The sequence below is a fragment of the Haemaphysalis longicornis genome, unplaced genomic scaffold, assembly GCF_048455015.1.
Source record: "Haemaphysalis longicornis isolate Haplotype H1 unplaced genomic scaffold, Haemaphysalis longicornis Haplotype H1 scaffold_13, whole genome shotgun sequence".
In the NCBI taxonomy this organism is placed as follows: domain Eukaryota; kingdom Metazoa; phylum Arthropoda; class Arachnida; order Ixodida; family Ixodidae; genus Haemaphysalis; species Haemaphysalis longicornis.
In genome coordinates, this window is record NW_027526233.1 from 82,629,285 (window position 1) to 82,656,556 (window position 27,272).

Consider the following 27,272-nt stretch of genomic DNA (forward strand, 5'->3'; position numbering starts at 1 on the left):
TCTACGACTTAAAACCCATACTGTGGGCCTAGCTGGCCTCCTGCAGCCCATCGATGTCCCCTTTACACCGTTCTACAGCGTCGGTTTCGATTTGCTTGGACTTTTTCCTACTACCACTCTGGGAAACAAGTGGTTGCATTGCCAGTGACTATGCTACTCACTTTGCCATCCACAAGGTCCCTCCAACCACTTGTGCTACCGAAGTTGCTGTTACTTCTTACATGACGTTTTTCTCAACCATATAGCCCCTTACCAAGTCCTCACCGACAGAGGGCGATCCTTTTTATCCCACGTTGTCTTGACATCCTACATTCGTGCAGCACTGAGCATAACTTATCCACTGCGTATCATCCTCATACAAATGGACTCACTGAACGCCTTAGTAGTACCATCACCGACATGATAGCAATGTATGATTTACGGGAACATCGCGACTGAGACGTAGCGTTACCGTTTCTGACGCTTTATAACTGGTCACGTCATGACGTCGCCACGTATTCCATATTTTCCATCTTGTATGGAAGGACACCTACCTTGCCACTGCATACCTTGCGACCTCCTTCGCATGTTTCTGTGATAGAATACGTGAGCGACGCCATCGCCCGGGCTGACTACGCACGACAGATTTCCAGCATACACACCAAACGGTCCGAAGCACACCACAAAAGCTTTTATGACAAGCGCCACCGTCCTGAACATCCAGGCTCCCTCGTGCTTCTGTGGTCTCCTCGGGTTTCTCATCGAATTACACCAGATCTTTTTCCACGTTACACCAGCCATGACAAGGTGTTACGCCAGGTGACCAAGGTGACGTACGATGTCACCACGATTCAATCATAATCTTCCGTTGTTACAACAAACATTGTCTATTTTGCTCGGCTGAAACCACACACCTCGGCTCTGTCGGCCCCTGAATAGAAAACTCAGAGTCCGCGCATTCGCCGGCGGGGGTTATGTTATGGACCAGCCCTGCTTCGTTAAGTTATGAAGCCGTGGCTATGAAGAGGAATCCCAGTTAAGGGCATGTGGCCAAACGTGGACGAAGAAGACGACCATCGGTGTAGCACCCGACAGTATCTGAAAATGTGATTTGCTGTCTTCGATTTTTTCATTTGTAAATAGTATAAATACAGGCATTTCTAATGGCGTCTATCTCGTATCAGTATCCAAGCTTTATTTTTTTGAAATATAAACAGTGTAAATGCAGCCATTTTTAACCGCGTCTACCTTGTCTCAATATCCATGCTTAATTTTTAACGTAAAAGGCTTAGCCAGCTGCGTTTTACAACACAGCGTTAAGAAGGAGAACAAAAAAATGTAGAATAACTTTGGAACCGGGTTTTGTTTTATGTCTGCTTCCTATTTGGTGCGATAGGAAAGAGACACTTTGGTCGAAACACAATAAAGTGGCACCTTATTTCTGCATTCGCTACGAATTTTTGCAGATATCCACAGCCCTCCCTGCAACGGCAGATAAAATGGACGATTACAGGCAGCTGAGCCTGAAAAAAACACGCCAAGGAAAACAATATTATTACTGAAAACATCGGAAACAGAAGCGCAATAAGGAAATGTGGTATTCGCCAACAGACAACAAGGAGCGTCCTGCACCTGAAATTCCAGTCTTCTTTGTCTTTTTAGCTTTAAGGAAGCAAGGTTTCTTTCCAAATAGTTATGTTAGACAGCCTTGGCCAGCTCCGGCCTCGAGGGTAAGCTACACTTCATCGGAAGGGCTGTCGATGCAGCCCAAGAAGCTCAAGGCATCCTGCAATCAGTACGCTGTACAAAGACTTCACTCGATTTTGTTAAAGTTAATTTTCTCTTTTCTCGCTCTCTCACAATAGCAGCTGGGTGGGGTAATCAAGAGAAGAAAACTCTATTTCGAACAAATTCACACTGTGCTGTGTGAATTCGACTGATTATGCGCAGAATTGATTCAAATAGCTGTTAAACCCGTATACGTTGCCCTAGTCGTTGAAGACTTCAACATTGTTCTTTTGATACTATCTAGATTGTGCAGCTTTTCCCTCATCCTTAATGTTCTTTCGGACCCCATGCATGTCGCTTTGCCAAAACGCCAGCGGTCGTGAAGAATGCTATAACGTTAAACTACGGCCGTGTGCCCTATCTAGGTCGCAAAACGCGCATCGTGTTTTTTTGTGGAGAAAAGCATCCTTCATGCAGTATTCGACGGGAAGCAGCTTGTAAATTGAGAGCGTACTGTTCGGAAACCGGGCAGACAACTCTCCAGTGTACCACTGTATTCATTAGGCACCCGAATCCACTATTATTTTACAAAAAACTGTTACAGGCTGCGGATGAAAGCTGTAAGACGGTCACTACCGGGCATCGAAACATTGCCCCCCCCCCTGCTTTAGCGCGGTAACTACAATGGCTTGTATCCAAGCTCTGTAAAAGTATCACGGCACGTATGCTGTTCTAAATCAGTGCATAAGCGTTTCGAGGGTAAGGGGGGAGGTTAATTCGTACTGTAGGTTATGGTATCCCTGCATTGCTCCTAAGTCTTCCACTTACTGATGGATACCAATTGGAACGGTTAAGAGATATGGTAGTTGTGGGACTCAACCGATCATTGTTGTGTCGTATTAGGCTTGGCTCCACGTATTTTATGTGTTGTATGAAACTCATTGTGTAATCGGCAGACGTCGATACCTATTCCGGATTTCGTCTTCTTGATCTTCATTGGCCAGTGGTGCTTCGCAGGTGTATGTTGTTTTTTTTGTCCTTAAAGCTTGTCCATTTCTTTCATTAAGCTTATTATGGCAGTTCAAGTTTTCTTCCCGCTGCAACCAGCTCCGTAACGTTCGGAAGCACCCCTTGTAGACCACAGGAAGACCCTTCCGGAGCCCAAAAACGAAATATATGGATCATGCACGGACGACCGGCCAAATTAAATGGAGGAGCAAATTTTTATCTGGAAAGGTCTTACGTACAGGCTTGACTACATCCATTATCCCTTAGGCAACTTGGCGGTAACGAAGCAGCGCAGTAGGCGTTCAGCATGGCGTGAGTACCGGGGGATATGCTGATAGAAACCATACAAGCGCTACGAGACGCTACGATAGATCTTTAAAGGGAAGCTGAAGCGCTTTCCAAAAAATCTGAGTTAGATTAACAGTTATATAGTTTCTTGCACGCTGATTCCGAATATCACATTGAAATTTATCGTACATGAGTCCAAGTGGCATTTATCTTGCAAAAAGCGCGGCCCCGTTTGAAAGACGCGCGCTTTTCGTCTTTTGACGCCCCTGATTGGTTGCGCCCGTCATGACGTCAAAGGAGGACACCCTTCGGCCGCGCGGGTTGTCGGAAGCATTGCGAACGATCGCACGGTTGCCTTTGCGGCAATTTAGCTTGCAGTTTAATTTTCGCACATGACTGGACGTTTGTTTTATAATTTCCCGTGCTGTTGGTTCAATTATCTTGGAGCTTAAATTTGCTTTACACGACAGAGAACCCCAAAGCACTGACTGTGGCGTCGACTAGTGGGTTCCATCAAAATATTTTTGAATTAGGCAACCAGCATAGGGGGATTTTATACCTTATGTTAAATTAGCTACTGCCTTAACTGTTTCTTATTATACACAAAATCATTTATGCTGAAGATTAATCGGCGTTTTATAAACAATCTACCAGCGAAAAGCACGTACGGGCACTGCGCGAAAAAATAGCGTTCATGCGCTGTAAACGTATATGCGAGGCACATCTTGCCGGTACACGCATAAACCAACAAGCAGACTCTGCTTCCGCATTTCCTTTGTTCGTTGTCGCCCACCCCAGCCCCGTTACTCATCCCCGTACACAGACCCACACGCGCGCGCCATTCCGGCAGCGGCGCTACGGCGCCTCCGCGATTGCTAGCTGCACTTCGATGAGTGGCGTCTTACTGCTTCACATGCATTTATTCTAAAAACACTGCAGCATACTAGTGCCTGCTCAGCATTATTGGCTGTAGTAGGGCTTGATTTTCGCTTGTGCCTTGCGCATTCTGTTACAATATTACGGCCACCTCGTTATAATTAACAGACCAGTCGGACAAGGCAGTTACGTTGTAGTTACGTTACTTTAGGTAGCAATCACCAAACGTTTGTGATAATGAATCGATGGCCTGTTTCAGCATTTCTAGATTTAAGCATTTACCGCGCTAGTCGGACAGAGGCCGTATATTTACTCTTCGCTCCTAATATTTTAGTATCATCATTATATATATCACCGACTATCACTGGAGCACACTTGAGGTTCAGTGACAACAAGTGCTTGCCAGGTTATAATATGCAGCCACACGGAATCTTGGGGAAAAATTAGGCCCCCGCAGTCAACAGAAATTATGGCACGGTGGTGGTTCGGAGTGGTGTTTTTTTTTTAAATTCCAGACAAACATCACCTTATCGTGACATGTATACTTGCAAAATAAGTAATCTGGTTGTCTTGGTTCTTTTACTTTGTAGGAATACTTTTTACCTGTTAGCCGGGAGAGAACTTCTATCAGGATTGGCCCCTTTTTTTTAGTTTCGCCAAAAAATTGTTTTTTTTACACTTTCCTGAGCCCATAGGGAAAGAAAACCGACGCGTTTAACGAAACAAGTATTTCCTGAACAAATGTGACTTGGTGTCTGGAATGGAACGAAACATCCCCGGCCAAAGTGCAGCAGTATTCCCCATCCTTCCTAAATCTAGAATCTAATGCGAACATTCACGTCCGTCACATCAAAAAAAAAAAAAGCCGCATTGGAGCGGTTTACAAAGTATTTAACGTAGTGTAGTATATTCTCTGTCATCAAGCACAGCCACCTCGGCTGTCGCTTCCGTATGTTATCAAGCATCCCGGTGTGGCATTATTCTGCTTAGGAATACGGCATGATAACGTACGCCTCGTTTGCTTTTCGTGCATACTTTTTGAACACGAAAATTGTACGAATGAGTGCTATCAACCACAACAACAAGTATCATTCACAAAGAAACACGGCGAAAAGAGCATGGCCGAGGCGGCCGATCCGGCCGGAAGTCCAGGTATGACGTTTTTCAGCCGGTTTTCGCCCGCGCTCTTCGGTCTTCCGGCATCGCGCAGCGAGTGGGGGGCGGGGCATCGGGCCACTTTTGTTTGCTCATTGCGCCGCTTCTATTGCATGTATTGCGAAAATATTTCGTACACATGAACTATTCAATGTGTACTTGCCGCTAGTTTACTTTTCTTTTAATTCTAAAACCGCTTCACCTTCCCTTTAAAGTCGCGAGTTGGTGATGCGAGGCTTTTTTACGCTTGGCCTGTTTTAAATGTTAGTGCTTCGTGTGGCGCCTAAGCATGCAGTAAACATATGAGTGTGCATTGTGCGTTTCGTTCACTAGAGGTGCGGTGCGTTGCGTTTTCGTTGCATATGAAGTATTTCGATACATGCACATCATGCTCACCTCTAAACACAATCATATAACACGACAAGGTAGCTGCTGGGACATGACCCGACGCTCTGATTTAGCCTGGCCTGTTATCGAGTTCGCTGAAATGTTCTTCAAGCTATCAACATCTGACTGTCTGCGCTTGGATTATCTTTAGTGTTCATTGACTTTAAAATTTGTTCAGTGTGTGCGGAGGCAACGCCAGGTGCCGGTTAGCGCTTGTAATTAGCGTAATGTTGATATCACGTGTGTATGTTAGGGATTGGATCACCACCACATCCGAACCAAATGTCAATCGCGGACTTATCGCAGCTCGTTTCTCTATATCATTTATCCGCAACAAAATTTGCCCAAAGCTACGAAGCACCGTGTTACCTCCAAAACGTGACCTATGTGTCTGGTGTGTCGTAGTTTTCGAAAGGTTAATTGTTTGTGTGAAGCTACGTGGGCTGCTATCAATGCTCCATGGTGTTGTGTTGTTGGTATTGCAGCGAGAGACGAATGTTCTGATACTACTCCAGAAGTCGGCTCACGTGTTCTGAAATAATGAACAGAAAATCCTCGAGGTCGGTGTCTACAGCCCACCAGCTAGGAATGGCGCTGAGCAAAGACAGCGAGTTGCTTTCGTGTGCTTCAACTTGCCGGGATTATTGTCGTTACAAGCAAGTTTGCCCATAAGAAGCACTGGACATATCTTTTGTGCGTTGTGATGGGCTGATGGGCTAATGGGCTCAACGCAGGCGTAAATGAAAATACCCTGCAAAAATATAAAAGAAGCCACTAAGGTGCATAGAATATAAAAACGTGCACCTTAGTGGTTTCTTTTATATTCTTGCACGGTATTTTCAATTACGTCCGCGTTGATCCCATTAGCACTAAATCAAAATTGCATCCCTTAACATACCATAACCCTATTTGAGAACACATTTTCGTGTGCTATTGTTCTACTGCAGTATTTCGAAAACCGCTATGGATGTTAGAAATTAAGGTTTATTTGCCGTTCTAAACCTATTAACCTGAATTTGTTTAGCTATTACTCTTCTACTGCAGTATTTCGAAAACCGCTATGGATGTTAGAAATTAAGGTTTATTTGCCGTTCTAAACCTATTAACCTGAATTTGTTTAGCTATTACTCACATACGTTTATTTTTCTCGGTTGCTGACCTTGCATTGCTTTAGAAAGCAATGGTTGGTTTAACGCTTCGTCTAAAGGTACGTCGAATGTGCCCACAACTTATAAATACTTCGGGCATACCTACAACATTCCTTGAAGGTACGTGGGTTGTACACGATCTGAGAGGCTCAACGTACGACTTACACGCTTCCCGTTCGTCGTACGCCTCTCAGTGCATCTTGCTTGATTTTTATCGACTGGCAAAACCACCTCTGCTCACTGACTAACCAGAGTCACAGTCACCCGTGCGTGAATACAAACAACTACAGCAGTATGACTTGATTTTTGCCCACCGGTCAAGCCACTCCTGCTCGCTGATTAGCTAGAGTCACTGTTAATGATTAATCACTACTATTAATTTCACATTGCCAGACGCAACTCTACCGATGGCTACGTCGGCCGTTGCTTTAGTGAGTGATAGCGTTTTCTCTGATTAGGTAAAAAATCGTGACATGCCGCTTCTACTTTGAATTGTGAAGCGGCGTGAAGAATAGCTACAATACAACTCAGCCCACACTGGAAGAAAGGACGAATTTCAAACCTGCATCACAAGGACAAAAGCCGGTTGTGGAAACTACTTCGAAAATCGCATCGGGACTTCACAATTTGACGAAGGCGTGGACATTGGCAAACAAACAGAAACTTTGGTTAGTAAGCGAACGTAAGTTGTTTGGCGTGTTGGGTAAAAATCATGACAAACTGTGACGCGGACGGCGAACCTGACTTTTGAGATATTTTGCAGGTCCTTCATACATATATTTAAGATATTTTGCGTGTACATCCGAAGTACCTATAACGACATCGTTATTTAAAGGTTCAGCTTTTGACTGTGATAGGGCATCGTCAAATAATGTGCGTTTCATTGGAACCGTATTTTCTATTCTAATTCCCCTTAGATAAATTAATAAATTCTTTTAACTCATCCACAAGAAGACACATGAGCACCGGATCGGTCGCGCACTGGTGCTAACTATGTTAGGCGCATTGGAGCAGAAATTTGGCATATCAGCTTGTGATATTCTTATTTTCGCGTTGGAAGGTATGTTCTGGTTATGTTTCTCTAATACGTAATGATGTTGCTTGTTGATTCCTTCATTATCCGCACGTCTGGCGCTACATTCTATTACGTTGCGGAGGCTACGTAATACGAGAACGGCTACCATTTCGATGAGATGAATGTTTCAACAGTATAGCTGAACTATTCATTCTACAAGCAGATATATACAAAATGAAGCCCGGAGCTTACTCTAACGGAAGCGTGCAAAAACACTGCATAAAATGTTTTGTACCCTTCCCCTGCACTATGAATAATCTTGGTGCACTCCTCCTTGCCACGCAATGATACCGCAATCTGTACGCGCCCCTTTAAAATAGGCATAAGGGATGACTCGTTTTCTATAGGGAGAATCACCTAAGGGGAACACAAGAGACCAATGGAAAAAAAGGCAATGGCAAAGTGGTCAATGGGAGTTTGGCAAATGAAAAAAAAAATCAACGCGAGCTTGGTCGACACGGCCTTCATCGTACTTTCAAAGTTGACGGGGCCACACGTGCCCACACATAGTGTTTCAGTACTGAAAGAACAAAACAATGCCAAGAACATCCAAGGGGTAGGAGGACATCCCTGATTGACCTTCTAGAGCCAGTTGCTCTTGGAGACCATTTTTAGCATAGTTCTAATCACGGTTTCGTGGTGGGGTCCTCCGCGCCGTCTACCAGAGCGCGAGCAGTCCTGTGCAATGCCAAATAGGAGTTGGGCAGATTAATAATCCTACCGTGCTCGCTTGCACACTGACCTGTCAGTGAATTTAAAGTCAAGTAAATATTGCCTAAATCGTTATTTTGAAGTAGACCTGTTATAGGCTAGCCGCGGGTTTTTTCATCTGTAGGACAAGAAAGGTGATCGCTTTCTCAACCCCCCGGTTCTTCCACCATGCACATCCCTGGCATAGCGCACGCGTCCTCCTCTTGCGCTGTGGGACACCCTTTTTCTCCGGCACTCTCACAACTGTAGAAGGGGCAGCAATTGCCTTGGCCCTTATCACCACGCCGCAACCACAATTACAATTACTGATTTGAAGACGTCGATTCAAAACTTCATCCGCCATTGTACTTGGGATACGGAACTTAGATTTAACTTCCAAAATCCCTGTACTCTACCAGGCGACATATTCTGCACCCCGGCTAACACGGGTGGGAGGCAACGAGGTGGCCCACAAAGCAGCACGATAACTCACCAGCTGCGCTGTGCTCGCTCCTGCACTCTACCACAGTGCTCGGGCGGCCCGCAATCGACTGCTTTCGTACCAAGAAGACACGGAGCATTGCCCCCTCATCCATCTCCGCTAACACCCCACCCTCACATCCCTCACCATCGCTCACGAACGCCTTTGGCGACTCCTTCACACCAATTTCTTCCTACACAAGATTTATTCCTCTGAGTTCCCTTCAACCAACTGTCCCCTCTGTGACTCCCTGGACACATTAACCCATGATATGTGGGCCTGTTCTCTTAACCCACTTCCGCCCATCTTCGGCGTCGTGCGGGTGGAGTACGCACGGGACAGTTCCCAACCGGGGTGTGCAGCTACGTCTGGTTGACCGAGCAGCCACCGCCACCGCAAACCTTCGGGTGGTGGCCGCCATGCATTTTTAGCCAACTTGCTTGAAAAATAAAGGAATCTCCCTCTCCCTCACTCTCCGCCAACCGTGCACCCGCAATCTGTGCGTATCTCTATTGTGACGTCTTACATCTCCCGCAGGCGTCACCGCAGTTGTGTTCCGTGAGAGATGTGGGCAGGACGCGCATTGTGCACGGCGAGGAAGGACAGCGGGCCTTCAAAGAGCGCTGGCGTGGGTATACCGGCGGGTGCAAAGAAGGCAGAAAACAACGACGATCGAGCCGACGGCACGACGCTTAAGCGCGATGTCAGTCGGCACCCTGAATAACGCGAAGCGGAAAAATGAAGATGGGGGTGACTGCCATCCCGCTGCACTCTGCACCGGCGCGACGCAGCTGTTTGAGCAGGAGTCCGTGACCAACCGACAAGGCGTTGCTTGCTCGGTGTGTCATCCCTTGCGGTTTCCCGCTAACGTCATTCCCATTACGACGGTCTCACACGAACAGCTCCGCTGGTCTTCTACCGTCATAGAGTGGAATGGTGCTGAATTTTGAAAGTAATTTGATCAATTTGTTTTTAATGGAGCACAATGTCCACAACGAAATTTAAGCGTATGTTTGTGGTATAAACGTTTTTGTGTTCTACGTAATGAACGTTACGACACCCCTACTGACGCGTTGTTAGAAACTTTTTCAGAACTAATAATCGAGACCTAGTTTAGTATCGCTTGCTCTTAGCTTACATATACACTTGAGAACGCAAACACAACTTCAAATATATTTTGCTGATAGCTGGTCTCCAAAAAATTCAGTGCCCTTCTATACTGTGAATAAGGACGATCAGTAGAGCTGTGGTGTGGAGGGTTAGTAGCGGGTAATTGTCATATGATTTCTTTCCCTATAGCTGCGATAGAACCACAGATACAGCAGTTTTCTGACCACAACCTCCCTCCATAGATGGCCCTGGATTGACTGCAGACAGTAATTCTGTAACATTTACACCTTCACAGTAAGCGAACTAATAACAACACTTAACTAAAACTCGGCGTAATGATACGGTCGTTTTAGTGGCTAATTTCCGTGTAATTTGTTTTGGAACAGTGTGGATAACAATAGCGTTACAGGGGTCTCGAAGATGGCCCTATTTTGAAGGGCGACACGCAATGGCAAAAAGCCCGCTTACATCCAACAAGCTTCCATTGATCTCCCTATAGTCGACTTCACGTTTAAATTAGATGCATTGCTTGAATGCCATTGTTTTTGGGACAATATGTGCCATATTATATGAAATCATGAAAGCCCTAAGGCCTTGTTATGATTTTTTTTTACTTTTTCCTATACCGGTACGGTTTTAGCGGGCGGAGAAACCTGCTCCGGAAGGAGCGTGACACTCTACCAGAACCGATCTTCATCAAGCCCACCGGTACAAAATGCAACATTGGCTCGTTTCAAGTGCACGCACCATTTACACTTTTCCGATCGTTGGGTATAGCCTTATGAACAGGCTGAATCTTCTAACATTCAATGAATTTGGTAATACTACAACATGTGAGCTGCACGAATTCACTGGGCGAAGCCCCTTAGGGGCTTGAGCTGTTGGCATCTCCTGTCATTGCCGTCGTTCGTTGTCGCCGTAGAGGTGGTACTAAAGCACTGGGACACTCGTTTACCATAACCTCACCCTAGACCGTAACGCGTACTAAATGAACACGAAGAGACGCTCGTTTTCCAACTCTAGCACTACTCCGCTTCGTGCTTCAAGCAAAGCTGTATACTTCTACCCCCCATTGGTTTTATCTGCGTGGGAAAAAACGCCAAGGCCCCAACAGTAAACTCATACCCTGCATGCCTCGCTCCTCCCCAGGTTTCATGTTACTGGAGATGGCCCGTGATTTTTTCTCGGTACGAACATGATGCCCTTGGCCAATACTTCTCTTTACTCTACATGATGTGACATATACTTATTCTAAACCGCCATAATGTTGTTCTGATTCGATTTTTATTATTTTTCTACCTCTAATTTTCAGTAGGTTATGTACCGTCAATGAAGCGTCAATATTACGGCTCTTGAGCTTATGTCATCTCTGTAAGAGAAATTTAGTATACCTTCCGCAAATTGGTTGAGTGGAACGGTATTTTTGTCCCCCCCCCGATGTTCTACTTCCTCTATGCAGGATGCAAGGCATGGTAAAGTTGCTGACTGTAACTTTTAGCCTGTTCTCCGCCATAACGTGTATATTTGTGGGAACAAAAAAAAACAAAACATGTAGTTGAATCATAACAAAGGACTGCTGCCGTAAACGTTTGAATTCCATCATTTCAACCAATAACTTTGCAGATTTCTACCACCCCTTATTCCGCGATAAAGCATCTTGGCTTGTACGGATTTACACAATGTAAAATTGACAGTTTAACTTTGCTTTGGGTGCAGACAGAAGACAGCATCACCTGTGAAGCCAAAGTGTTTGTGGGACTGCATAAACGCTTTCAAAACCGTATTTACCGATTCCCTACAAAAATCCGTCAAAGGCATATGATACTGCACAAAAAACTTTTTTTATGGATAAATTGTTACTGACTGACTTTGTTGTGCGAATTGCACAATTTACTACAAATTTATTATCATAAAAATATATAAAGCTTGAAAAACCGAAAGTCATTTTTAATAGTGTGAAGAAATTTTAAAGCAGTACATAAATTCGAAAATAATTTCTAATAAAACAAAGCGTTTGCGTAGTGTTTTAAGTAGTAGTCATGCGTTGCTTTACGTAATGCTGTAAAACTTTTCTAGAACTGATTTTTGCTTGAAAAATACATACGTCTTGAAAACCGGGAATATAAGACCGACGAATTTACCGTCACGTTCAGAGACTTTGTGGGCACGACCTTTTGGTTTAAGTCCATAGAGGTTAGTCCAGCGCAGATGTCCACCGGGGTCCAAGGTAATACACGAAAAACTTATGGCAGCACACAAACCACAGCAAATTCGCCGCTTTTTTCTTTGCAGGTTCTATGTTGCTTTACAAGTCAGCTGTATGGACAAACGCATGGAAGGCATCAACGAGAAACACTGGAGGTGGAAATTACAATGTCAATCACAGCCCACACAAATTAATAAAGTAGACTGACCTATTTCTGTTTTGGCGCACAACTTTATTGCAAAGAACGAAGTGGCGTTTGCTACGACACACCGCAAGCCGGGCCAGGATTGGAACCCCGCTTTGCCACTTTGTCGTACTGGTTTACCGGATAGGGTGCTGGGATGTTCCAGCCATCGTTCATAACATGTATTCAAGGAAGTTACGTGTCCAATATTTTATTCCATCACGTGACAAATTCAGCCCCTTGCACCATTTCGACGAGGTTATTTGGCGCAGGTTCATCATTTTTTACACTATGTATTTTTGTGGTGCCTTTGGAACATTATTTTATCTTTCCAGGCGATCTGCGGGGGCGTCAACCTCTTCACAGACGAACTTGCGGGAAGAAAAGGGTGGCAGTGCACTGTACAGTACTTGCGTACTAGATCTTCTGAGAATATTACAGAGCGCACTCTGAAAACAGTCACCGCATAACCACATAGGTAATCCACGCGGCTAAAAATACCAAGAATTCACTGGCCGTCATGACAGCACGAAGCACATTCTCTTCTCCAAAAAAAGGTTTGTAAGGAAGACGAGGACAGTAACGAGACGAGGTAGGAGCTTCTATTGACTGCGAATAGTTGACACTAGCACCTGTCTTGCCAAGTCACAGTCCTCGTCTTTAGTGCGCATACCCTCCCTTTCAATACGAACCAACTTGCTGCAAACATTTCTACATTGTAGTAAATTCTTGTATTGTAGTAAAGACGTTTTATATAGGGAACAGGCACTGTACGTGATTTAATTGAACCGAACTGAACCGAGACAAAATGCGGTCGAACCGGAACGGCTATTAAACCGCACTATGTGTGAGTGTGCGTCTTCGTGACTGCGTGAGATCCCGTGCGCGCGTGGGTGTGCGTGTGTTTGTGTGCCTGCGTGGGAACATGCGGGCCTGTGCATGTGTGCTTGCGTGTGCGTGCGTGTGGTTGCGTGTTCGCTGCTGTGAAGGTGCCTTCCTGATCCCTCGGCCAGTGTTTCGCCGAGCCGAGTGATGGTGCTGTTGAGGTGACGGTAAGTTAAGGAGAGACTTATGTACGACAGGATCAAGTGTGGTACATAGTCTGCTAGCGCAAGGGAGTGGGAAAGAGTGCCAAAATTATTTGTAAAAGCACTTCTCAGCTCCCTGTCTTCGTCATCTATCGCCCTTCACGCAGTTTTGGCTCCTATAGCCCCTGGGATTTGTTTCGGCCTCCTGCATTTTAAATTCGCCAATAATAGCCCTCCACTGGACGCTAGTTGAATTTGACGAATATACGCGAAGGTGTTGCATAATATGACCCTCTGAAGAGGGCGGAGCTGACTCATCGGTGCCCCTTTGTCAGGCCCGGGCATGTTTGTGTTCAGCCGTCGGACAGCAGGGCGAGATTCCCCCGGCAGATCAGCGGGGCGCCTGGATTCAGCATCCCAGCAAACTTGTGTCGGGTAGTTCCAATGACGTTAGTGTTCGGCGCTCCGGCGCAACAAAACGTTCCGAGGCCGCGCGCCACTGCAAGATTAATGTTCATCATCATCATCATAATCATATTCATCATCATCATCATCAACAGCCTCTCTACGCCCACTGCAGGGCAAAGCCCTCTCCCATTATTCTCCAATTACCTCGGTCTCTGCCAAATGTGACCAATTTATCCCCGCAAACTTATTGATCTCATCTGGCCATCTAACTTTCTGACGCCCCGTGCAACGCTTGCCTTCTCTAGGGATCCACTCTGTTACCCTTAATGACCAACGGTTATCTTGCCTTCATTTTACACGCCCTGCCCACATTCATTAATTCTTAATTTCAAGTAATATGGCCTTAACATGCTCTTGTTCCCTGACCCACTCCGCTCTCTTCTTGTCCCTGAACGTTACACCTACCATCTTCCATTACATTGCACACTCAGTCGTCCTTAAGTTTATTTGAAGTATCTTAGTGAGCCTCCACGTTTCTGCCCCGTAGGTGAGTACCGGTGATATGCAGCTGTCAAACACTTTCTCCTTAAGGGACAACGGTAGGCTTCCATTCATAACCTGATGATACCTGCCGAATGCACAACACCTCATTTTTGCCTTCGAATATTTCTGCCTCATGATTAGGATCCAGAGTCACAACTTGGCCTAAGTAGATATATTCACTTACCACTTCGACTGCCTCGCCACCTATATCAAATCGCTGTGCTTTCCCGAGGTTATTGATTATTACTTTAGTCTTCCACGTATTAATTTTCAGGCCCACGGTTCTACTCTGTTTGTCAAGTGCGGTAAAGATGCTTTGCTATTCGTCCCCCGAGTTACTTAACAAGGCAACGTCATCAGCAAATCTCAGGTTACTGAGGTATTCTCCATTAACCCTTACTCCCACCTGTTCCCAATCCAATGTTCTGAATACTTCTTGTAAACATTTTGTGAATAACATTGGAGAGATTGTGTCCCCTTGTCTCCCGCTTTTCCTTATACGTATTTTACTAATATACTTATGGAGCATTACGCTACCTGTGGACCCATTGCAGATACCTTCTAGTATTCTTACATAATGCTCATCTATAGCTTGGTTCCGCCATGCCTGAATGAATGCTGAGGTTTTGGCTGAGTCAAATTCTTTCTCATAATCAATGAAAGCTACATATATAATACATAATAACATTGGAGAGATTGTGTCTTCTTGTCTAACGCCTTTTCTTACAGGTATTTTACTGCTTTGCTCATGGAGGATGATGGTGGCTGTGTACCCACACTAAATATCCTCTATATTCTTACAAAGTGCTCGTCCACACCCTTCTTCCGTAATGCCTGAATGACTACTGAGGTTTCGACCCAGTAAAATGCTTTCTCGAGTCTATGAAGGCTACAAATAGGTGTTCAGTATACTCCGTCCCTTCTCTGTTCCCTTATTGATCGTGTGAATATGGTTCATTGTTGAATAGCCTCTACGAAGCGATGCTTTTCTTTTGGTTTACTGAAATCTAAGGTGGCAGAAATTCTGTTAGGGAATAACTTGGTAAATACCTTGTAGACTTCTGAGAGTCAGCTAATCGGCCTGTAATTTGTCGAGTCCTTCATGTCACCTTTCTTATGAATTTGGATGATGTTTGCATTCTTCCAAGATACGTGTACCCTCGCGGTCATTAGGCATTGCGTGTGCATGTTTGCCAGTTTTACTAGCACAATTTGCCCGCCATCCTTCAAGAGGTCTGCTGTTATCTGACCTTCACCAGATGCTTTGCCCGCTTTTCTTTCAAAGTCTTCTATACTTATTCTGTCATTACTGGTGGGATGTCTATCTCCTCGGAACTACTTTATCTTTCGGCAATATCCTGCATGTCCCAGTTACTGTACAGATCTCTATAAACTGCCTCGGCTACTATGATTATTTATTCCTTATTTGTGGTGACATTGCTTTGGTTGTCATTAGGTGCATAGATTTATTTTTTCTCCCCATGCCTAGTCGCCTCTTCACTGCTTTAAGGCTGCCTCCGTTCTTTGCAGCATATTCGACCCTCTCCGTATTATACTTCTGTATGTCAGCTGTCTTACGCCTATTGATTAACTTCGAAAGCTCGTTAGTTCTATTAGGTCAGCTGGGTGGATATTGTCATGCTTTGCCCTTTGAAATCAAGTCTTTCATCTCCTGGGAAAGGTTTCCAGTATCCTGTCTAGCCATCGTGCCCCCGACTTTTTCTGCACACTTCGTGATAATGCGTGTAAGATTGTTATGCTCACCATTCGGGCTACTCCACATCCACTTCCGGCTCTCCTGTTTGCAGAAGTAGGTATTCATGATGCGTTAATTATTCCGTTCTGCAAACTCGACAAGTAGGTCCCCCCTGCTGTTTCAACAGCCCAAATCATAGTTTCCAACTGTCTGGTCACCAACCTGATTCTTGCCAACTTCAGCATTGAAGTCTCCATAACTACGGTATACGGTATTCTTACTTTAGACATTGCTGATTCCACTGCTTCATAGAAACGTTCAAATAGCTAGTCGTCATGGCTGGATGTAGGCTACAGCCCTGTACCACCTTTAGTTTGTGCCTCTTGTTAAACCTAATTACAACACCGGCTGCCCTTTCGTTAATGCTATAGTATCCTTCTATGTTGCTAGAAATGCTTTCATAGAATAGAAATCCCACTCCCAGTTCTCATCTGTCCACTAGACCACGGTAACATAGCACGTGTCCATTTTTCAGTACCGTAAAGGCTTAACCTGTCCTCCTAACCTCACTATGCCCTATGACATCCCGTTTATTGCCCTCTAATTCCTCGAACAACATCTCTAGACTCGCCTCGCTAGATAAAGTTCTCGTGTTAAACGGTACAACGTTCAGATTCCAATGGGGGGCCTGACCGGCTCTAGGGATTCTTAGCACCCTCTGCTGTGTCACAGGTCTTACTGCCGCCGTGGTCAGTTGTTTCGCAGCCACTGGAGACGGAGGGCCGTGAGTTAAGGGGCGCATTCATGGGAGGTTGTGGCCGTGTTACACCATGGTGGCCAATCCAGCTCTGCTGAGGGAGTGCGTTAACGGCAGCGGTCGGCGGGGTGAGGCCGCACGCCAAGCCTCATTCTGCAATTCCATAAACACGCGGTAATTTTTTAATCCGGTGGGCGTTGTCCGGCATCGAAATTCTAACCACAGTCCTTCTGCACGCGAGGCGGATGCTCTACCTCCACGCCACCGCTGCACCACCAATTGTTTTTGCACTCGCTAAAAATGTAAATAAGTCCCCATTTAGGCCTCCCCGAAAATGGTGCTGTGTTGTGGCGTACTGGAGCGTTATTGGTGCATCGCGTGCTTATTTGGTGGGTGCTGTTGTGACACAGTGCTCTTGTGTCGACGCTCGCTTGTCGGGCGCTGTTTTGTTACGTGCTGTTTTGACGCTTGCGCCTGATCTTCGTGTCCAAGCAGCCACAGCACCTACTCTCTCTGCTCGACTGCCATGTCTCCTGATGACTAGCACCTCCTCAGGTCTTACGCAAACGCATTGTGTTCTCCAGTGGAAATCAGGGGGCTTATTAGGCAAGCTAGGCGAGCTCAAATGCTGAATACGAATTGGCCCATTATCTGCATGGGCGTTTCCGAATAGCTGTTAGACTCCTTCTCAACAATCCCAGGGATACCGCAATGTGGCTTCCTGGTACCTATGCTCTTTAACCTGCCTTGGTGGTTGCAGGAACCAGTTTTCAAAGAAGAGTTTGACAACAAAAAAGGAGGGGGAAACAAGTCAGAAATGTCTGAAGCTGAAGGAGAAAGAGAAGGGAACAAGGAGGAAGAAGACGAGGAGCAGGCCGAGGGAGAGATCGTGTTTGGAGGCGACTGAAGGGGGCGGGATCCGTGGCGTAGGTAACCGCAAGACCCAAGCGGTAATGCTCCGCTGACCTTCCCTAGCAGTCGACACAAGTGCTCCTGGAGCTCAGCGGCTCCGCTCGGCTGGCCGCAGCACCGACGTGCACGGGCTCCCCCGCACCAGTGGCTTCGTCCCGCTGGCCTGGTCACCATCTTCACGGCGGTGCGCTCATGAATGCTGCCTTAGCGACATTGGACACCCGACTGCCGCGAACATCCGGTGCAGCAACGCAAAGGGCGGTATGAAAACGTCGTTTAAGAAGCAATGTGGAGCAATAGGATAGAGTAGTAGAACGATCGTGTAGTTTAAGAACTGAAGGGGCAGTCGGGGTTATTCGTATTATTTTACAAGACTTGTAATATTTATATTTCCTACCTCCTCTATACCTTCGCCTACCTTAAAGGGGTCCTAATACCTTCCGCCGATGCATGGATGTACATGCAACCAAATAAAGCAATGTATTAGCAATCTCCTCCCGCAAGAATTTTGTTAAAGCGATGAGTATTAGCTGAGAAATCGTAAATAAAAAACCGCGCAATATCGTCGTGCCGCGCTTCCTCCTCCTTTCGAGTTACTCTCCGCTGTTGACGGCGCGCGAGCCTTGGCTCCCGTGATGCTGCGCTCCTCAGCGGTGACGTACTTCCGCTATTGCGCTGGTAAGACTGCCGCCTGCTACGGGCAAGCTTTGTTGACACCATGAATCCCGCACTCCGCTCCAGGCTGGAAAAGCGAACGAAAAATCTGGCCGCATGTCTGCGGCGGTCTGGCCTTGCCCTTTCGCGGTGTACGTTGGTGCAGTTTCTATCGGCGGCACGTCGCTTTTTATCGGCGGCGAACTCGCAGCCGCACTGGGAGGATCGTGCGCTCGTTCTTTGATGCACCGCGCACTGTTTATCCAAAAAGCGCCGTATCAGATGTGGCCCCGCTGGTGCCGGGTCTTATTTTGCGGCGGTGGTAATTCCTGCCGGCGGCATGTGAAAAAGACATTTTAAACCGATACAGAACCCGTGCACCAACCGCTTCAATCATGTGACCAGTTCAACTTGGGGCGACGCGTGGTGGAGAGCGGCAACGTTGGCAAAACATGCTCCACCGCGGCTCTCGTTGCAGCGAGCGCCATTTCTTTGACTATCTCAAACATCGGTTGCCTTGGCAACAAGGTACAAACCACTCTAGAAGTCAGTTACGGTTCCGTGATCCCAGTTCAGCTCGGGGCCCCACCTCGCGACATGTGTGTACTGCAGGCGTACCACTCACTCCCATTGGGAAGTGCGAGATGCGTTTGGCATTACAGGAGGCGATGGTGTGTGTGTTGTGGACGTCTTTGTTTCGCGATGAAATGCGACGTTGTGCTTCTGCGGGTGGATAGTACTTCCCGTGGTCTGGATTATCTTTCTCGAGTGATGTACTACTCAACCTCGCATGGGGTATTTGCAGTGTGCGTGGCTAAAAGCCATCTCGGCTTGTGCGCCGGAGTTAAGTGACTTGCAGTTCGTCCCCGCCAACCGCGCGCAAGGTGAGTGCCGAATTTACGGCGGGCAGGAGGAGGCAACCCATCGTCTATCAATCGCGGTTCAGACTTGCAACGCATGTTGTGACGTTGTGTTCGTTGGAAACGCATCTCTGGATTGTTTTGAAGTTGAATAAAATGTGTGCGTCAAACCCGGGCATTCGGCTCAGGGCGTTCTCTGCGATTACACGAAAAAAGTGCCACGGGGCTTCAACGCTTTCTTTATGGAACGTACTCAGGTAAGAGAATATCCATGTCGTGTTATGGCCGTGTTGCATTCAATACAAACGGTTAAGCGTTTGATTACACTTGTTTCGTTTGTCGTAAAATGTCCAAGCACTCCGGCACTCCGCTGGCAGATCAGCCAGCGAGCCGACGCTGAGCAGACGACTCATCTCTTTGCCGGAAGTGCATGAAAAAGTCACCCAATAGCAGGATGTCTAGCTCATGACGAACATCCGGGAATCTTTGACGTAGACATGTGAAGATGGCGGCGTCCAAAAACACGAAGGGAAGGGTGAGAAAAAAGCGACAAACTTTGCAACAAAAGTGTAAGCTTTCCGCTGCGCGTAAAAGAGTAATACTTGGCACAGATGACGTTGACGACCGAATTTAACGATTGCGCTAGTTCATTTAGTGTGCTCAAAACGCCTTTCAGGTCCCCTTTAAAGTGTCTTTCAGACTTGTTCCCTTTGTGTACGCAAACCATTGTTCTCATTAATGTGACGCAAGACAGTGGTATGGGGGTTTCCACTTCTTCTCATCGTAATGTTTATATTATAAATTTATTATTAAATTGCTGACCGCAAGGCTCGGGGTTCTCCGAGCTCTATCGTGCGAGAACTTGCACCCAGTTCTAATCAGATAGAATTTACGTCAACGCCAGTGATTCAGGCAGTTTTGTCACAACACCAGTCGGGATGCAATTTTGTCAACAATGCCACTATTAAGCCTCTGAGGGTCTTCAGTAAACACTTGCTCAGGTCAAAGGGAGAACTGACAGCTGCCTAGTCAAGAACAAGCAAAGCCTGTAGTGATTTTTGCGTACTCAATGCAGGCCGTTCGAGACTGTGGGAAGGTACTCCGTCAGGTAACCTTTAACCCAACCACCAACACGAAGGTTTCAACAGTTTCAGAGTAAAGATGACTGGGAACAGAAAACGTCCATTCCTGGACAGCAACAGAAGGATGCTGTGACCCGCATACTCTTAAGACGCATCCACTCTGCTTATCTTCTACTGATTCAATTTCTAATGACTACCGACAGAGAATACCTTGGGCGATCCACACACGCACGTATCCCACCGTGTGGCTGTAACCTTCCTGGTGGTTTCATTCGCCGCCAGGAGGTGGCGCGAAGAAGGATTTACGTCTGGGAGGCTGTTAGATCAGCCTTGACTCACAACCAGGCCCCTGGATTGACGAGCTACACTGGGGCCCTTTCGTTGCATTTGGGCATTGACCACATACATTCATAACTTTCGTGCACTTGCCGTTCTCTACAGCGTTCCCGACAGCGCGCATTAAACAGTTTCCGAGTCAATCCAGGACGGCTGTCCCACTACAGACGCTTGCCTTCACGCCCACCTGACAGGGCGTTTTAGACTTTTCACTCGTCAAGACGTTTAGAATTTTAACTTTAGATATTTAAACATTTTAGACATTTATACTATAAACTCGTTAAGCGCTTCTAAGACGGCTCATTTCTATTTGTTTCCATTACAACTGTTTCCGGACCGGCAGGACTGACACGAGCCCTCAGTGGGGTTGGTTCGAAGAGAGAGGGGCGTTCAGAAGAGTTTATTACACGGTGTTCGTGGAAACAATGGCAGTTTACAAATTTTTTCTATAATCGGAAGCTTTATGCTGTCTGTTTACGAGTAGTGACGGCACGGGAGCCTGTGTTGCCATTTTATTGGCAAAGAGGTGAATCCAGTAGCCTAAGCTTCAACTAACAAAATTTAATGGTCGTGGGTAAACAAGCATGGTCCACCGCTTCTTAATGCGTAAAATTTATTTCCGGGGTACTTCAGTGTGAGATGAGCACCGTTGCTAATCCACGTAATGGTTACAATACTGTCAGTGCTTATGACGTTGTTTCCTTTTTATCGACGACTAATGCGATTGCCGCGGCCTGTTTGAATCTGCCGCACATGCCAGCTGTGCAGGTTCATTTTAGCCTCAATTATATTGTTACGTTGCACCGTCACAATATTCCTCGATGCGGGAAACTGCATGCAGACAATAAGACGGAATGTGAAATGCAATTGTTTTGTGCATTTAAATCGTTGCACAGTCATATATTTGCATTCGTAGCTTCCCATTATAACATGGCAAAATGCGCGCTACCTGCCAGACAGCATATTGCTTCTGCCTTCAGCTGCATGTTTTTCGCTGTCTTAACCCCAACTCCATTTTTAGGGGTTTAGAAACTTTAGAACCCTTTCCTTCTGTTTTAAAGTATGCAGGCTTAGCTGCGCAGGCGCTTTCGTCAAAAAAGTCTTTCTAGTGATACTACAAAACAGCCCTCTGTGACGGCTTCAATTAGCCTGAAGCCGTCACTGGGTAAATTTTGAACAGTGTTATTTTTTTGTCTTCCTTTCTTTTCTGTTTCCGTGAGCTTTCAAATTCACCGACGCACTCTGTGGCGAACCTGTGTCTGTCCACATCCGCAACACGGTTTGAAATGACCCTTGATAATTTCTCAGCGGGAACCAACATCGCTGCTAAACCACACTTCGGGCCCTTGCCTAACATCTCAAAGTGTTTCTCTAGAACCCCGCAATAACCCAGGACCACGACCTTCCCCACGGCAGCAGTGTGTTTACCACTTGCTTGGACGCTGGGGCGCACTCAATTCCAAAGCACGTCGGCCGAGTTTTCAGCCCTCTCGCTCTGCTCCCTGTACACACGTCCGCCATGACGGGTCCCAACTTTTGTGTAGCAGGCAATACGACGGTGGTCCTTGAAAAAGCGTGCTTCTATCGACTTCTCCAACCAGATGATTTCGCTTAACCGTCTGGTCCCACCTCCTGCAGTGGAGAGCCACCCTCACAAAGCTTGCATTCGCAGGGAGGAGGCATTCTGTAGATACTACGTGATCACACGAGCCTCGCGTGCGTGCACTGCCTACGAGTTCGATTAGTAAAGTGTAAGTTTAAACATGAAGATTTTAATGAGTGAAAACGGCCATACCTAAAGTGTACATAACCGAAAACACAAATAAGAAAGAAAAGGAACAAAACCAGTTAAAACGGACAACTACGTTAACCGATATTAAGGATAGTAATGCGGTGTCGTGGATTACGGTAACCGTAACAAAATCTTGCCACCATACCCTGTCGTCCAGTCTATGGTAGCCGGTAGGCAGGTTAAAAACTGCAAGCTATCTGGAATATATGCTATCACGAGCCTGTGAAAAACTGCTACGGTACGTAAAATCAAGGTATTGATCGCAGCGATCATGAAGTCTCCAAATGGGGCAGTCCTGTGGTTGTGCCATTTGTCCAAACATTGTCGCCTGGGATACGAAAAGTAGCATCACGGTGCGGTGTCAGGGCTGCATTCAGCGCTCCGATACGGCTCAGGAGCATATGCCCGGCAGCACAGAAGGCAGCCGAGATATCAACAAACAAGCGGTCGCAAAAGGGCTCTTTTGTTAACCATGGGTCTACGTTTTTAGAGTGTGCCAAAAATGTGCTGCCCTGTAACAGGTTATACAGCGGTGCGCCTGCTTAGGGTGAGCATGGGAGCGCGCGGCCACCACCAACTGTCATTGCAGCCTACCGCGGGCGCCACGAAGCATCACGCATGCGCTGTTCGTGCCGATCGAGGATATGCTTTCAGCGCGCGCATCGTGTCTCCGGAACAACTGCTTGTCGTCTCCTAATTGTATCTCGCTTATTATGGTGGAGCTGTCAGCTACTCTATGAATGACTGGCAACTGAAGTCACCAGAAAAACGTTCAATTCGTAAATTTTGCTTCACTAATTAGCAGTATGCCTGAAAGCGTACGTCAAGGTGGCGTAACGCAGCGACTTTCTGCAAGCAGATTTGCAATAAAACAATTTTGGGAGTTGTAAGATCAGTTTTTTTTTGTAAGCGTGCACGAAAAAGATTTTCAGTACACACGGAGGCTCGAATTCTCTCAATGTCATGTTTACCATATGTGTCAGTAGGGAACACAGTACCACAACTGCTATTTGTAATGCGTCATTTTCAAGTGAACTGCAGCGACGCAACGACGGCGTCCGTGTGGGCTGGTAGTAACTTTGGCAGAGCCGAAACGAATCAATCGTCGCTTCTCCGACGTTTCAATGCGCAGTTAGAGTGCCAAACTCCTGATCTGATTGGCCCAGTAAAAGGTCTACGTGATATGGCTGCATTCAGGCGGACGCATATCACGAGGACGCCTGAAAGCTGCCATATCTGGTGACTGACGGGAACTTGAGGGCACTATAGAAACAGGTACTGCTTCAACAAATGTTTTACTGCCCTACATGTGTGTTCCGGCAAATGGTTCACTTCGAACAGGAAGTTTCCAACGGAATTATAACCCGTCGGCCTGTGGAATCAGCCCACAGCCGAGTATATCGCTGTGTTTATTTGGCGTTAAAGAGTGTGATAATCGGTAGATTGGACCGAGAACATGTCGCGTGTTTCAGGCGCTCAGTTGTTACAAGGGACAGATCGGCTTTGCAATGTCCACGGAACTTGAATTAACACTTACGCGCACCCGACTGAATACACGCCGCACCAAAAGTTAGCGCTTGCGCTACGACCTCGATTCAACTACACTGGGGAAGCATTTTCATGTTATAGCATTCTTATTCATGCGCGTTTTTACACAGATATGTGATTCAAGAAACGCAGAGAGATACGGTTAGCAGAGAAGCCACAACGTAGCAGACGAGGAGAACACGCTCCGATGACGGGATTCTCGCGCTGAGAGCATAATGTGACTTTACACACACTGAGCGTGGGTGATGCTTCGCGAAGTGATACAAAAAATGTATCAGTTGTCCCTCTCTCGCCCTTTCTAAAAGAGAAGTTGCATATCTTGTTCGCGAATGACTGCTCTCTGCATATGTTAACGTAATAGTCGGTGTTCAGTGTTTTTTTTCTCTTTTCGTCCTTGTTTGTGTTTTCGGTGATGTACAGTCGGTCAACTCGTTAACTAGCGCGCGTGAGGTGCCACTTTTTATGCCTCAGCGCCGTATGACGGAAGCCACGTTGCAAAGAAGTCGAGATTTAATGAACGCTCAAAACCCGTGAGCAGCTGGTCCCATCGCTTGCTATGCTGTTATCTTGTAAAAGCGATGGTCGACGACTCTGACTAGTTTCGGTTTCGTAGGGCGCCTCCACCACGAGTCTGATGCACAACGTCGAAACACGGATGCGTTGGCGCCGCCATTTTGGGTCGCTCGCTCACCGCTGCAGCAAGTAATTCTATCAAAACCGCGCTGTAATGATCGCCGCAACGCGATTTACTGGCGAAGTTTGAATAATCTCATCTGTTTGGCGTTGCTCTGTATCGTGGGAAACAAAAATAACAGCGCGTTGAGCACCTTGCCCCAATAGCGGCGGCACGGGAGACCCATACGTGGTGGACACACCCTTTGAACGGTGCCGTGCCGCCGAAACTGGGTCAACGTGCTCATCGTGTTGTCTTTTCATTGCCGAGGAGACCCAGCAACGGGAAACTAAGGCGGTTCAAACTTCACCAGTAAATCGCGTTGCGGAGATAATTTTAGCGCGGTTTTAATACATTGATTTGCTTCGGCGACGATCGAGTGACCCAAAATGGCGGCACGAGCGTATACGTGTGTCTACCCTGTACGGCGTACGCGTGAATCAAGACACACTAAGTTTCGAAAATTGGAGCGATCCTAGCGGCAGGGTGCTGTGGCGTGGCTCTCCTTTCTCTTTCTCTCGGCGTTTCTTTCTTTCCACACCATCCATGCTTCTGTTCTTCTGACGCATGAGCAACCAGAGACCGGACACTTCACCTAGTTTCGTTATCGGAAATGAAATGCCGCCAGGACGCCGATAGCCAAGCAAAAATTAAGGAACTTTAGCAAATGTGGCTTTATCTTTCCAGCACAGGCAGCAATAAAGTAAAGTGATGATGTGTAGAAATAAAATGTGTTCTTGGCTGTTTCTTTTTCACAATTTATTTATTTATTTATTTATTTATTTATTTATTATTTTCATTTGTTGCACCGCGGGTGGCGCCTTCAGTCTTGTATCTTATGCTGCCCCCCTTTTCGTCTGCTCGTGCCGCTTTCCTTGTGGACTCGTGAAGTATTCTAGTAGGCGTTGAAGGTGCAAAATTTTGGTGTCAGTGAGTGCGAATGGGCTCGAAATGTCAGAGAAACTGAAAACAGGAAACAAGGCGTGGTGCGCTACTGTGTGGTATGACAACTAGGGTAGGAATAACACAGCGCAACTTTTCCACTTCCCAGCGGATGCACGTAAGCACACCTGTTATTCAGTCTAAGTTATAAAGAAGAAAGCGCTACCCTTATCAAAAAAGCTGCAGGGCGAACCAAAAAATGCTGCGTTGTTGCTTTAAAGCGAATTTTTTTTGTTTGGTACAAGGAATTTTGCAGCAAGGTTGTGAGCATGTGAAGCTTGCTGTCGACAGTTTTTAATGAGCCGATTGATTCCAGCGAACGCGCGGACGGAAATGTTGCTTCTGTAATGGTTTCATGACGCGTCACTCTTCTTTTTGTTTTCCACATGGGGAAAGCTTGAAAATTATGTTTGCCATATGTACGTAAACGCGTGTTTGATGCACTGGTTTGGCTTAGAGTGTTCCGCCGACCAGCTTCTTATAGTGACATTACCACCTTTCAATGTTTATTAACACGAAAGAACACCCCAAAATCATTTACATAGCAGCTGACCGCTTGGATTCCGTGTAACGAGAAGTTCGAGTTACCTGCGCGACGGCCCAGCTGCGCTTCTCTTTTCAGCCTTTGCTAGGACACATTTTTTGTGCCGTTTTCGCACTCTCAATACTTGTTTCGCTTTTACATGTTGTATATTGATATCCATGGTGGTATTTTTTACATTTCCTAGGTGTGACGTATGGCTCAATTACGCAGAAATTTTGTTAGCTGTATAATGTTTTTTTGGGCTATCAAGTTAAAAAAAACAAGAAAAAGAAGTAGCTGTTAATAGTGCGCAAAATGTGCTGGTCATCTGTGCATCAAACTCATTTTATTATTCACGAGCGTGTGTTACTATGAAACTACGTTTCTGTAGAATTGTATTGTGTACAACGAATGAACGGGGTGACCGCTGCAGCAATTTTCTATACACGATCAATTGCACGAAGATGTCTATTATGTTTGTGTAATCGACACAGAATGTGAGAATTTGTAGTACTTACTATCGAGATACACAGCTCTATGCTACTGTGAAAAGGACCGCATTTCTTCGTTTGTGATACGTTGCTAATAACATCAGTGAATAAACCACATTTCCCGCCTGCTGCTTTTTTATTTTCACGCGCCATTACTGTTCATGCGCATTTAAAAAAGGTGGATGCGTTCGATTTGTGTTCTGCGAATTGCGCATGATTTTTGTACGTAGGTATAATCCAGCTATCAGTGGTCAATATTGCGGGTGATATGTTGCAACACTTTTTTCTCGCTGCATTTTGTTGGTGTGAACATGGTTTCTTGGAAGCATGCAGATTAATGATAGAACCAACGCTTTGTATCAGAGTTAGCGTAAATTGGCCCAAATGCAGCCTTTTTAAATTATAGGTTCCCGAGTATTGCACGTGTGAACTGAAACAAATTTGTTGAATATCTAAGGAACCTTCCTGGCATGAGGCCTGCCCAGAAAATAAGTATACATTAGGCGGAACTTTTAAGTTCTTTTCTTCTTGCTCCGAGGCGTGCGCGGGAAAAAATCTGTGTAGTCACTAGAACTTTCGAAATTCTTGCGTAATCAATTACTGTGTACTTAAATGTGTACGTACAACGTTCCTTTGGCCTATCGTACAATATTGTCATATTTTTGCTTAGAGTGCAATAGTATGTACATAAAATGTATATGTAATATGTGAG

The 27,272-nt window shown here is 46.1% G+C and overlaps 1 pseudogene; it reads left to right on the forward strand.

Moving 5' to 3' along the window:
• LOC144163916 (uncharacterized) overlaps positions 1 to 17,654 on the forward strand; it is a 166,093-nt pseudogene extending 148,439 nt beyond the window's left edge.
• The last annotated feature ends 9,618 nt before the right edge of the window (positions 17,655 to 27,272 follow it).